The following is a 13,801-nucleotide window of genomic DNA, read 5'->3' as shown; positions in this document are numbered from 1 at the left end:
AAAAGAAAACAAACAAACAAACAAAAACGGGAAAAAAAAAACAAAAATACCAGCTACAGCAAAACAACAGGGTGGGGCATTGTTGATGGAAGAGGCTTTATCCCATACAAAGAGAGAAATGACAGAGGCAGAGAAAAAGAAAAGAAAAGAAAAGAAAATTGACCAGGCAGAGAAACTATACAGCTTAGTCCAGAAAAAGAGAGAGGAAAATAAAGAAGGAGTTATAGAACAGGTATAAAGAGAATAGATTAAATAAGCCAACAACCAGAATAACCAGACTAGAGGAGGGAAGAAATAAGGATAAAAGGAAGAAATATATATATATATATATATATATATATATATATATATATATATATTTCACATACATACATATATGGTCCATATATATATATATATATATATATATATATATACATACATATATGGTCCATATATATATATATATATATATACACACACACACACACACACACACACACATATATATACATGCACACACATATATGGTCCATATATGTATATATATACATATGGTCCATATATGTATATATATACACGTATACACACACACACACACATATATACGTATATATATAAATATATAATAAGAATTGTCAAAAAATAAAATCAGGGAATGGAAAACCACTGGGTGCCTTGGAACTGGTGGCCATGCTGGTCTGGAGGAGGTGCTGTCTGATTCAGTGTCAGTCCCACTCCAGTAGATATGCAGTTACCAGGCACGGAAGGGCATGGTTTAGTATAGGCAGGTCTTGCCTCCCCTGTGGGACCACTGTCCATTCCCTGAAGCCCCACCTTGTTGGTGATGAGGAGAAAAATGGCGACACCCCAGTCTCTCCTCCACGGACCATGTGTCCCAAACCACTCTGTTCAAGCCATCCTCGCAATGCCGCCAGTGCAAATGAGTTCCACTCCACTGACTCCCATGCCTCCCTGTGCTCGGCTGGGACTTAAACCCTAATATCTTAAAGGGTCCCTCTCCATGTGCCCCAGTTCCGGGGAAGTGCCGCTCTGCACCGCAGATATATGACTTCTGGCCGGCAGGTGCAGGCAGCCTTTGTCCTTTGAACCTTCTTCCCATTGCATTCCAGGGAGGGGATTGCTTTCTCCCACTGCAGACTGTGCCTCTGAACGAGTTACTGAGCCCAGGGCTGGCTCCCCTCCTCTCCAGGTGTGCAAACAGGGCAGCTGCCCCCAGTCTGGAGAAAGGCCCGCAGTTAGAGATTGGATCTTGGTCCGTCCTGGTCCATGGTTTTTCTCTTGTCCAGATACAGTCCTATGCCTTCCAAGCCTCTCTTTCTCTTCCCTTTGTCTCTCCACAGAAGGGCATCCCTCCCATCCATGCCTATGTGGCCCGTTTTTATCTCTCCCAGTTCACAGTCATGCACCTATGGCCCTACAGGTTTTCCTTGTGGGCCCCTGGAGACATATTTGTCGCCCTGCGGCCCAGGCTCTTGGAATTCAAAGTCCTTTGGCCTCAATACTGCTGTGTTTGAGGGATGAGGGAACTTTGGGTCCTCCTACTTCTCTGCCATGTTCTAATTTACCTTTAAACCCGTAGGTGGAGAATACTATTATAGTCAGAGCTCAGCCTGTCTAGGAAGGTTGTGACATGTTATGAACATTGTTTGCATTTTCCCAAATGCACTCAGTGCTGACCCCACAGTCTAGCACAGGATGTATGAGATATCATTAGGCACAGTGCCCTCTGTAGAGGAGGGGAGATAATTTTGAATTCCCTGAAGAGAAGTGTTTGCAGGCTGAGAATCTCCTACAACCAGTAGTCCCAGCTTTAATTTGCATAGGACTTAATTAGTGCATTGCTCATTCACCCTCTACCCAGAGAGGAGGAGGGGGAGAGGGAGATGGGAAGGCTGGCCCAAACATCCAGTCCTGCTCCCAGACCCAGGCAGAGGGGAGGTAAGTAGGGGCTGGGGGGCTCAGGACAATGGGGGCTTCTGGAGATGAGCTGTCAGGAAGTGATCTGGGCATCACAGAGGAGGCAGGAGACACGCAAAGGCCAGGTGCCCATGTCCCATGTAGCTAAGAGGGGAACTGTGCATGAAAACAAAGCTGTGTAGAGCATTCGGTTTTAAGCCGTTTCATACTCAGAGCCTCCCTGTGAGGTAGGTCCTATTATTACTGAATATCAGGTGATGCACAGAGAAGCCAAGGTCACAGAACTAATGAGCAGCCATGTGGGGACTGAACTGATTGTGTCTGGCTCAGCACCCACCCCAAGCTCTCCCACATCCCACCTTAGGAGCTGCACCATGTGTTCCCTGTTCAGGCATCCCTCTGGCCTCCCTCTCCCCTGTGGGAAGCCAGGGACCCTCCTCACCACCACCCCCATGCTGGGTTCTTGTTGAACTCTCTGGAGACTATGGAACAAAAGGAGTCTTAAAGTAGGAGGAAGGGGACATTCAGACATTTGTCCTTTGTAGTTCCAGTCCTCCTGGACCCAGGCAAGGGGAAGCAATTAGGGACTCAATGACTCACTTCTAGGTGACAGGGAGCACCAGCTAGGACCCAGAGACTAGCACATGTGACATTGGCTACTGTACAGGAATTGGTCTCAGAGAGCCAGAGTGTCCAGTTTCCTGAGGTGGAGCAGCACTGCATATTCTGTGGCTCCACATCTGCCCGATTCCAGGCAGCTCTAGATGAGTATGAGGTTGACACTGCACAGCACACATCACCGTTGTTGGATTTCAACCTGCTTGAGGCCCTGGGGTCTACTCTCATACTGTCTTAACCTGCCTTTCTTTCAAGGTCTAATGATGCCCTTGAGGGGAAAGGAGGATCCCCTATCTTTCTCTGCTGCAAGCATGTTTGTTTCCTTTTGCTAATAAAATGTCTGTAGATTGCCACCTTCAAAAATTTAAAAATAAAAAATGCCCTGGGCATGGCAAACCTGGAAGGACAGGGACAGAGTGAGTGAATTCAGCAGGAGTCACAGCTAGACACTTTGCTGGGTTGTCCTGGGCGGACTGACTAACGTCTTTTGGGAATCGTAAGATGGGGTGTTGCAGTGAAAGGCAGTGCTAGGGAACGGCCAGCAAGTTTGATTTCCTAGCAGCAGTACCAGCATCACTTGCTTTGACAGCTAATTGGGTGGGAGAAGAGTGACTTAATCTGGAGTGAGACCCTTGTAAAAGTTGCTAATGGATCTTGTTACAAGTTTGGGGATTCTCTCCATTACTGTGTACATCTTCTGTACATGGGAAGTTTTTGTATAAGAATAAAGCTCTGGCACTGCTGGAGTTAGAAAGGCAAGACTTCTTTCTGCCTTTAACAAAAGTAGAGGCTGGGCGCCTGGGTGGCACCACTCTTGGTCATTGCTCATGTCATGATCTCAATGTTGGTGACTTCGAGCCCCATGGTGGGCTTTGCACTGACAGCATGGAGCCTGCTTGGGATTCTCTCCCTCTCTCTCTCTCTGCCCTGCCCTGCTCATGCTCTCTCTCAAAATAAATAAATAAATAAACAAACTTAATTTTTTTTTTTTTTAAGTAGAGGCCATTTCAAGGTAATAAATAGAGAAATGTGAATCCATCCAAATGCCTTGGAATGTTACGGGAAAGGAAATTTTTGAGGGTAACTTGATCAGTGCTGACTTCATGAGCCTGGTGGGAGATGAACAGGGATAACAGTGGTTTTAAAGAGGTGAGGGAATTTACTTCAGATTCTACAGGAGAAGAATGCCTATGGGTTGTCATGAAATCCTCTGCCCTGACAGAGCCCCCTGGGAATGCAGTCAGGTGTCCTAGTAGAAGCTCTGGACCCAGAACAGGCCCTCTAGCCCCCATACATTGTCCCATAATTGTTGCCTCTGTGTGCCAGGCTTCAGGACGACCCTGGTCACAGCCTGCATGGACAGTCTAGTGATATTCTCTGAATCACATATGAGTAAACAGACAAACAGGGTAATTGCAGATTATGCACAGAAAATAAAGAGGATGAGTGATAGGATGAGGAATATTCTTTTCAAAGAATTGTCAGAGGCAAGAAGGAGCTGCCATGGGAAGCAGGCAGGGCAAAGGGGAGGAGTCTATGAAGTCCTGGTGTCACCTTGACCCACCACTGGGCCTCAGGGTCCAGGTGAAGGTCAAATGTAGATTGTGCTTAGGCAATTCGAAGCAAGGAGAAGCTATAAGAAAAGGGATCAGTCCATTTTAGACCTGAGGAGTGGGGACAGCTGTGGGGTCAGGAAGCATGGGAGGGCAGTGACACCCTCTTCCTCTTGGGAAACATAGACACAATCTTAGAAATGACAGTTCCCCAGAGAGGGTGTAAGTGGATGCCTGGCTCCATAACCCATGACAGACACTGTTTCACAGAATGACAAGACTTCCCATTCCTTCTTCCCTTTTCTTCTTCTCTCCTTGTTGTGGTTCCTCTTAAGGCCTCAGCCACCTGGCCCCAGGCTCTCCAAGTTGGCCCAGACACCAGTCACCCACCCCTTCCAGGAAACAGAGGCTACTGCCTCCTGGATCCCCCCATCACCACCTTGTGTACTGTGCTTTACCTGGGTGTCAGGGACTCCTTAAGCCAGCAGCTGTAGGGTCTGACTCACCCTTCTGAGCCACCCTGGCTAACTCTTCTTTGAACTTTCCCCTTGTGTAGCTGTCTAGTGGGCTCTCCTGGTAGGCACACGGCCCGCTGGGCCCCTGGATGGCACAACAGACATAACATGTATGGGCAGGAAAAGGATGGATTGTGGGCCATGAGCGAACAGAGCTAGGCCACAGGGTGAGAGAGTGGCCCGTGGAGGACCTCCTTGTGATGAGGTTTTGGATTGGTAAGGGTTTGGAGCTGATGGCCAATAAAGAATTCTTGACATCTTTGGTGCAAAAAGGTGATTTTATTAAACCATGGGAACAGAACCTGTGGGCAGAAATTACTTCACTGAGGGTGTGAAGAGTGACTGGGTATATACTTCAGGAGTTGGGGAGGTTAAGGCAAAGGGGTGGCCTCCAGGAGGACTTTGATATGCTAAGGAGGACTCATAAAATGCCAGGGGCCTTGCTATTCTCAAGCTAAGGTTATTTTCCCTCTAGTAAGGCATCAACATTAGACACTAGGGGGTTCCTAGAGAAATGTTGCATTCTGTATTTGCCCCAAGTATTTGTCAATTGGCTGCAGGTTATAAGGAAATTTAGTTTTACCTACCATCCCCTTCTTGCCTGTTCCCCACATCACTATGGAGGGGAGGGTGATGTTGGGGCTCCAGGAAACTGAGTCTATAGGTTTCTGGAGATTGGGCTGTTGATAAGATTGCCTTTTTCTTGTAATTTACTAAGATACTTGTAAACTGATGGGAGAGTCATGTCCTGTATGACTGTGATCTCTATCAGTTAACCCTTTGTTTTCTTTCCTTTCCTTTTTTCTTGGGCAGCCAGAAATGCCTGAGGAATATCACACATATCCCACCTGGGGAGTGGGAATGTTGTGCTAGCTTGTGCCTTGCCCTTTGCTTTCCTTATGGTCCCTTGTTACTTGGGGCAGTGGAAGGACAGGTCTGTGTGTCCCTCGGAGCCCCTTTCCTCAGCTATATTTGTGAGAGGACCTGAGAGGACTTCTAATCACTTCATCCAGAGCATGTCACTCAACCAACACCAGTTCCCTCCCCCACTTCTCTTGGGAATTCCGTAGGGTTTAAGCTCCAGGCCAAGTGTCTCTCTCTCTCTGAAAACTCCCCTGGCCCCTGAGGTAGATGGCACAAAGCACCACGACTTCCCCTAGACTCAGGGTCACTGATCAGAGAGCATGCTGTTCTGCAGGTATTAGTTTTCCTACCTGTCTCCTGTTTCAGGCCACGGGGAACATGAGGGCAAAAACCAGTCAACTTTATTTCTGCCCCACTGCCTGCAACTCATTAAAATAGGTAAAATAGGTGTTCATTAAATGTTTTATGGTTCAGTGATCAGCAAAGATTTCTTCAGGGAAGTGGGGCTTGAAGGGACCCTGGCTTGCAAAGGGTTAGGAGTGTTAGGATAGGTTGGGGAACCAGATGAAAAATTACAGCAAAAGCTAGGTGGGAGTTGGAGGCAAGAGAGGGAGAAGGAAGCCCAGAGTCTGAGTAGTCTGAGGGAAAATGCCAGAGAGAGCATTCACACACCTCCCTGGGTGTGCCCTGGAGTTCCACGGGCAGTCGCTGGGCAGCTGCCAACCTTGGCTACCCTGCTGGACAGTAGCAACCCATTTTGTACTTTCTGTTTCTTAGCAGCCAAACCTGGAGCATGTCTGAATTTCTTTCATCTTTAGCCCCTGTGTGCCTGCATTTTACCTTAGAATAACATCCCTTTACAGTTGTAAGCCCCTTCAGGTCCCAAGAGCATTTTCAGAGGCTGTCCCTGTCAGTCTTCACCAGGAGCCTTGAAACAGTCCAAGCCCCAAGGTAATGGATGAAGCAGGGGTGAAATGGCTTCCCAGGACTGCACACTGGCAGGGGACTCTGCTGGTACCAATCCCAGGTCATCCCAGATGCCTTTCCAGTTGACTCTGCAACAGAGTAGAGGTGGGGTGAGGGGAAGAGAATCCAGCAGGAACAGCCTCTCTCTACCTTAATGTGGGAGTTATGGATCTAGGTTCTCACCCAGAAGCTTCCATACATGCACTGTATCCATGGTTTCCAAGCACACTCCTAGGCCCTCTGTCCACATTCAGGGGTGTCATGAAAGGCACCACCAGACTTAATGTGATGATGTCTGCAACCTAGCCACATTCCACCTTTTGGAACTAAGATAGATACAGGTCTAAAATGGCTATTTTATTTTAAAAACTATTGTTCTCCTAGGATGATAGTTCCCACAAAGCATTGGTCTTTCCCTTTGTTTTGGCTGATAGCCTTTCCCCTCTCCTCATTGTGTTCCTGATCTTTATTGCTTTTAAATCACTGGAAATTTTCTTGCATTTCCCTCTATAGGAACTTGCATTTTGAAAAGCATTTCAGCCTACCAGACCTTCACATAATTTATTATGGACATATTTTGCACTTACAATATCAGGGTGTAAAAACCACATCTCCCCTTTATTTACAGGAAGTTGTCACAGACTTTTCCTGAATTTAAATTTGCTTAGAATTTAGCCAGGACATGCTGCAAGTTTTGATTCCATTAGAGAACCGTTTTGATTCCATTAGAGAACCGAAAACAAAACTGCATACTAGTTGGCCTGAGACCTCAATGCTTTTTTTGTGCCTTCCTGAGTGACAGACTAATTGACGGTCAATATGTGAATTAAAACTCACTTCCAAGAAAAAAAAATTTTCTCTTAAAGCTCTCAGGGAGACCAAAAAATAAAGCCACCCCTTCTGTGCCTGTCCCAGCACACTTGGCTATTGTGAATAATTCTGCTTGTGAACATGGGCATACAAGCCCCTGCTTTCACTTCTTGTGGACATATACCCAGAAGTGGCATTGTTGGATCATGTGGTAATTCTATGTTTAATTTTTTTGAAGAGCTGCTATATTGTTTTCCTTAGAGGCCATTTTACATTCCTGCCAGCAATGCACAGGGTTCCAATTTTTGTACATGCTCACCAACACTTGTGATTTTTTTTTTATTTTTTATAATAACCATTCTAATGTGTATGAAAGGGTATCTCATTGTGGTTTGGATTTGCATTTCTGTGATGATGAGTGATGTTGAGCATATTTTCATGTGCTTATTGGCCATTTTTATATCTTCTTTGGAGAAATGGCTACTCAGGTCCTTTGCTTATTTTTGAATGGGGCTGTTTGGGTTTTAGGTTGAGCTGTAGGAGTTCTTTATGTATTCTGGATATTAATCCCTTATCACATATATGATTTGCAAATATTTCCTCTCATTCTATGGGTTGCCTTTTTTTCCACTCTGTTCATGGTGTCTTTGGATGCACAGAACTTTTTAATTTGGTTAAGTCCATTTTTTTTAATTTTATTGCTTATGCTTTGGTGTCATCCCCAAAAAATCTTTGCCAAATCCAACATCATGAAGCTTTTTCCTAATTTTCTTCTAAGAGTTTTATAGATTTAGCTCTTACATATAGGTCTTTGGTTCATTTTGAGTTAATTTTTATATATGGTATCAGGTGAAGACCCAACTTCATTCTTCATGTGGATATCCAGTTTTCCTAACACCATTTGTTGAAGAGATTGTCCTTTCCCCATTGAATAGTCTTGGTACTCTTATTGAAAAATCATTAGGCCATAGATGTGAGAGCTTGTTTCTGGACTCTCCATTCTATCCCATCATTCTGTATGTCTGTCTTTACATGCATATAACACTGTTTTGATTCCTATAGCTTTGTAGTAAGTTTTGAAATCAGGAACTATTATATCTCCAACTTTGCTCTCTTTATCAAAATTGTTCTGACAATATTGATTCTTATTCTTTTATATTTAGTGTCTTCCCATTTCTATTTAAGAATTCAGAAAATGTATTATCCATGAAACCATTTTGAAAGAGCTACTCAGAGACTCCCTATAGTAAAATAAAAAAATTAATTCAATAAAGTAGAAACAAAAGATACATAAATTATACATGATTAATTAACAAACAGGAAAATGCAGTCACATGTTGTAATTTAACAATGTAGCCATGAAGCTTAATGCAACTGTTAAGAAATTATTCTTCAGAAACTACAAGCATGAAAATTAAAAGCAATTCAGAGTATTTTAAATAATTTAAACAAAATATAACAGATAGCAAGGGAAGGGAATTACATTGAAATAATTGTCTTATCCTGTTTGGAAACTAGAGGCTAATATCTGTTCATCAATTCTCCAGGTAAAAAAAGTTAATATACTTATATGTGTAACAAACTTAAGATAAATGCTAGAAGTAAAAATAAGATATATAACTTCTAAAAAAATTACAAGAAAAATAAGACCAATCAAGTCAGCTGAAGACAGTAAAGAAATTAACACCATAAAATTTGAGTAGAAAACACTAAAACAGATGACGAAGAATGAGCCAAATACACCAGTCATCTACCTACCCTACTCTTAATGCTACTCAAAAAATAAAAATGAACTGAGGTGCCTAGGTGGCTCAGTCGGTTAAGTGTCCGACTTCGGCTCAGGTCATGATCTCGCGGTTCGTGAGTTCAAGCCCCGCATCAGGCTCTGTGCTGATGGCTCAGAGCCTGGAGCCTGTTTCAGATTCTGTGTCTCCCTCTCTCTCTGACCCTCCCCCATTCATGCTCTGTCTCTCTCTGTCTCAAAACTAAATAAACATTAAAAAAAATTTTTTAATAAAAAATAAATAAAAATGAACAGATTAAATTCCCCAACTAAAGTACAGCTACTCTGAAATTGAATAAAGGATTAAATTTTATCTATAATGTTTTAGATAAGACACAGCTGAAAAAAAAGATGGCCTAAAGAGGTAAAACTATAAAGGAATAGGCAAAACTATCACAAGCAACATTACAAAAAGAACAAGGAGCAGTAAGACAAGCAGTAGAGTATAATTCAAGGTGGGAATATATACACAAGACCAAAATATTTTATATTAGTAATAGAAACCACCAAAAAGAGAGAAATCATGTTAGCTTTGAAATGTTGAAAGTAAAGCACCTATGCGTATGAAGATTTGTGATTTCTCCATCTGGGTGGGAGATGTGAAAGAGGAAGCCAGCTAGGAGTCTGGAACCTCAGGGTACTTGGGAACTGTGGGGACAAGACACATCATTCCAGGCCTCAGGGCACACCACTGGACAGGGGCATTCCATAGACACAGGCAGGATCCTTGGACTTCACCCAGAGTCTAAGTGTTATCATGTAGGAAAGCGGGGTTCCTGTACCACATGTGAGTCTATGTAGGGTGCCCAAATGTGACCTAGTACCCTCCCTGCACCTGTGAAGTCATAGTCCTCCTAGCTTAAGAGTGTCCTAGGGTTATGATGCTTGCAAGAAAACTCTACATTGCATATAAGTGAGTGGATCTCAGGAGTCAAGATGCTGTGGCACAAGGTGTGCCCACTTGGAACAAGGTGTAGTCCACAGGGACCCTCTCTACTCACAATGCTGTTCATGACACTCTGCCCTCCACGTGGAGCACTGTGCATCCTGTCAGGACCAAGGTGTGGTCATCACTATGACTGCTTAGATACCCCGTGGTCCAGGTAGGGATTATGAACAGTTTCCTAACTTTGAGACTCCTCATAGACCACACCACCCAAGGTTCTCATGGAATGTCAGAAGTCAGGCTTTGGTCTAGGAGTCCCTCTGGGAAGGACTGGGAAGGATCCTTCTGGGAAGATGCAGAAGGATCTTCTGGAACATCAGCACAGTGCATGAACTTCTTCTGTGTTCTAACCCACAGCCACTTCTCACACTTCCCCACTGAGCAGACTTGTCCCATGCGTGTATCCTGACCTGCCTCTAGATGCCTGCATTTATTTAAAAATTAAAGGGTGGGGTGGTGTGTTAAGAAGGGAGAGTCAGAGATATGGGGTTCACTATCAAGACCATTTCAAGTTCACATTGAATATTTAAAATCACTTTTAAATTTGAAATATTCACATTTTAGTTTTAAAATGTATTAAAAATTATTCATAACACTGAAGTTTTAAATTGTCATTTTTAATGAAATATGAACATTCTGCTTTATCCTTGTTGTCTTTTCCAGAGCCCTCAGGGGTTGTGGTCCCACACCATCTACTGGGACAACAATGGGCCATTTCCAGCACGGACGGTGCAGCATTGCCCTGGCTGCCTGATTGCCACACACCCCCAGAGAATCACACTGTTTGAAAAGTAAGTCCCGTGTTCATGGGTTCCTAGTGACTGTGCCAGAGGGACAAATGCAGTCAACACCTCTAGCAACAGCACTTGTAGTGGTCCTTGGAGAAAATTGTCTGGGAATCAGATCTAAAGCCAGGGATAGTGTTATTTGTTCACTAAAGTTCATTCAGAAAATTATGAAATGAGTTTGGTATTGCATTAGAATAATAAACATTATTCTCAAAAAAAGAAAAACATGATTGTAGTAAATGACCAATAAGTGATTTGATTTATACCTAGTACAAAATTTACCAACTAAGTCTGTTGCCATCTGTTGCTACCATGATTGGTTTTTAAACTACTGTAAGAGTAATATAAACAAAACTAGTCTTATCACTTTCACATATTATTTTCTTTTTTAATGTTTCCTCTTAGTTCTTATCCCAAAATGTAATTTTCGTCTAGTTGATTAAAAGCATAGCATTGCTTTTGCCTTATGACTCCTTGAATGAACATTTTCTTTTTGTCTGCCTTTTATTTTGATAAATTTCAAATCTATTAAAAAAATGGAAACTGAGCACCCATATATCCTTCACTCAGATTTACCAGTTGTTTACCCACATAGACACACACACATACACACATGGAATATATATTTAGGTGTGTACATATATGTGTGTTTAGTGTTTTCCTCTGAATCATTTGAAAGTAGGTTGCAGACATCATGACATACTTTGGCAAATATCTCCTAAGTCTGTTGGCTTTTTACTTCAAAACTGTAGTACCATTATCACTGAGGAATTTAGCATTGATAAAGTAATCTTATCCAACATATAGTATTCAAATACCTCTGGTTGTTCCCAAAATATTCTTTGTAGCTGTTTTCCCCTATCTTGCATTCAGTTAAATATCATGCCCTGAATTTGGTTAGGTGTCTTTAAATCTAAATCAAAATGCTACTTTTGCTTTTATCTTTTTTGATTTTTGACGTTGTTGAAGAACCTAATAAGCCATTTATTTTGAGCAGAGTCTCACAGTCTGGATTTTCCTGGCTGTTCCTTCCTCCCTAGGCACAGACACACGTTTTGTGTGTTTACAATGCAGCAGTGGGTTCACCATATCATTGTAACCAGGCATGGTGATGACAAGTTTGTTCACCTGGTTAAGTTGGTCTCTGCCAGAATTCTCCCTTATAAAGTTACTGGTTTTTATCCCTTGTAATTAATAAGTAATCAGTGGGGCGAACTTTGAGACCATGTGAATATTCTCCTGCCTAGCCCATTTTTCACCCACATTAGCATTTATTGACAGTTGTGTGATGATTTTTAACTAATCAGTTAATCAGCACCACATTTCTTCCCTGCAATAGGTTTCGTTATTTTTTCATTCTTCCGTGGTTTTGAGCTGCCACACAAGGGGATATATCAAAGCAGTCAAGAGAAGGACTCTGAAATTAGACCGTCTGGGTGCGCGTCTGATATGCATCCCATCTCTGGCACACACTAACTGGATGACCTTGAGCAAATACTTCATCTCATAAACCCTCAGTGTCCTTATCATGAAAATTAGGAGGCAAAGAGTAACCCTTGCACGGGGTGTCTGGCAGGGATAGAGCCCACAGTTGGCCTCACTTAGTATTAGTTTTTATTATCAGTGGCAGGGAGGACAGGCTGAGTGCCTCTGGATGCTGCTTCACTCCTGAGATTTTCTGTAATCCCTGAAAGCTGAATAAGACCCTAAGCGAAAATGCTGATAATGCTGAATGACAGGGCAGAGGTTCCCCAGGATGTGAGTGGTCATATTTTTAAGTCCCTGAAGTTAGAAGGTTGCATAGAGATGCAAAATCCCCAAGACAGGAAGCATTCATCATTGAGAAGCATCCTAATGGTATCCACTCTGCCATTCTGGTTATTTCTAGCACTCTTCATTGCTTTGCTCCTTCCCCTCACTGGGCTTGGATCTGCCTAGTCTGCTGGCAGTTTTGCCTTTCAGTCACTAGCAAGCAATGGGACTTTTTGTTTGAAGATTATTAGGTTTATTTCTGTGTAGATGAGGTCCCCACGGGTTTATTTGAGCTCCATTGTCTTGGAATCTTCCTTGAGAATCTTTTGGAAATTATACCAAGAAAATACATGTTAGTTTAGGAGCTACACATGGACGTGGATTAGGCTGTCTTAAAAAAACAAACAAAAAGACTGCCCTTGGAGAACATTTTTAGCTAGAGTATCTGAAAAGTGCTTCCTCTAAAAATTTTACTTGCCTGAATTCCTTCCCCATGACTTTTTGAAAGCACACGAGGGCTGGTTTCCATAAAGAAGGGCTATTGTAGGCATGCATGCTTCATCCTGAATGTTTCCTGGCTTGTGGCTTTCGAGGCTGAGCTTGAGGCCCCTCTGAGGTGTCACCCATTCTCTTACTTTCTGGGTGATGCCAGGCCAGCCACCCTGAGGTTAGCCATGGCAGAGGATGGGCCCTGAAGACCCAGATGTAACATCTCTATGTGGGCATAAACCCGAAGTCTCCCAGAAGGCTCACCACCTCCTCCTCCTCCTATCTTCCTCCTTTTTAGCTGTTAACATGTCAGGAACCCTCCGCCTATCTCTGTGTCCCTTTGATGAGCTCCTTGGAGAAGAGACCATGATATAGGCACAACATAATAGTTTACGGGTTGAGTGAAACACAGTTAAAACCCAGATGTGCAGTTCTGCATAAACACAGAGGAAATCACTTGGGTTTCATTCAAATATGTGGGTGGAAATATCAGAGCTGCCTTTCTTCTCTTCTCAGTGCATCCTGTGGAACCCTGTCCACTTGGAAACCTGAGTTATCTGGTCTTAAGTGAGTAGCATGATCCTAACCTGTGTTCTTGAAAATGACATAGAAACAGCCAAGGAAAAAAGACCCCTGTGGAGAAGCCCTTCCCCAAGGCTTGCAGGTCCCAGGCCTTGCTGGGGGGGGACCTCCTCAGTGGCCTGAGCAGGTCCATGAGTCTCTGTCTTCCTGCTCCCTTGACTTCCCTATTCCTGGGGACTCCCACAGCCACTGTCCTGAGGGCTGCACAGATCTCT

The 13,801-nt window shown here is 43.3% G+C and overlaps 1 protein-coding gene across 2 annotated transcripts in view; it reads left to right on the top strand.

Moving 5' to 3' along the window:
• OTUD7A (OTU deubiquitinase 7A) overlaps positions 1 to 13,801 on the top strand; it is a 391,197-nt gene that overhangs the window by 176,692 nt on the left and 200,704 nt on the right. The window contains exon 2 of one of the 2 annotated variants that reach the window (XM_058736845.1): positions 10,639 to 10,766. The exons of the other annotated variant lie outside the window; for it this stretch is intronic. The gene's annotated coding sequence lies outside the window, so the exon portion shown is untranslated. The remainder of the gene's footprint in view (positions 1 to 10,638; positions 10,767 to 13,801) is intronic. 2 annotated transcript variants of the gene reach the window in all.

This window comes from Neofelis nebulosa, chromosome 7 (genome assembly GCF_028018385.1).
Source record: "Neofelis nebulosa isolate mNeoNeb1 chromosome 7, mNeoNeb1.pri, whole genome shotgun sequence".
Taxonomy (NCBI): domain Eukaryota; kingdom Metazoa; phylum Chordata; class Mammalia; order Carnivora; family Felidae; genus Neofelis; species Neofelis nebulosa.
This window is presented reverse-complemented; position numbering and strand designations above follow the sequence as displayed.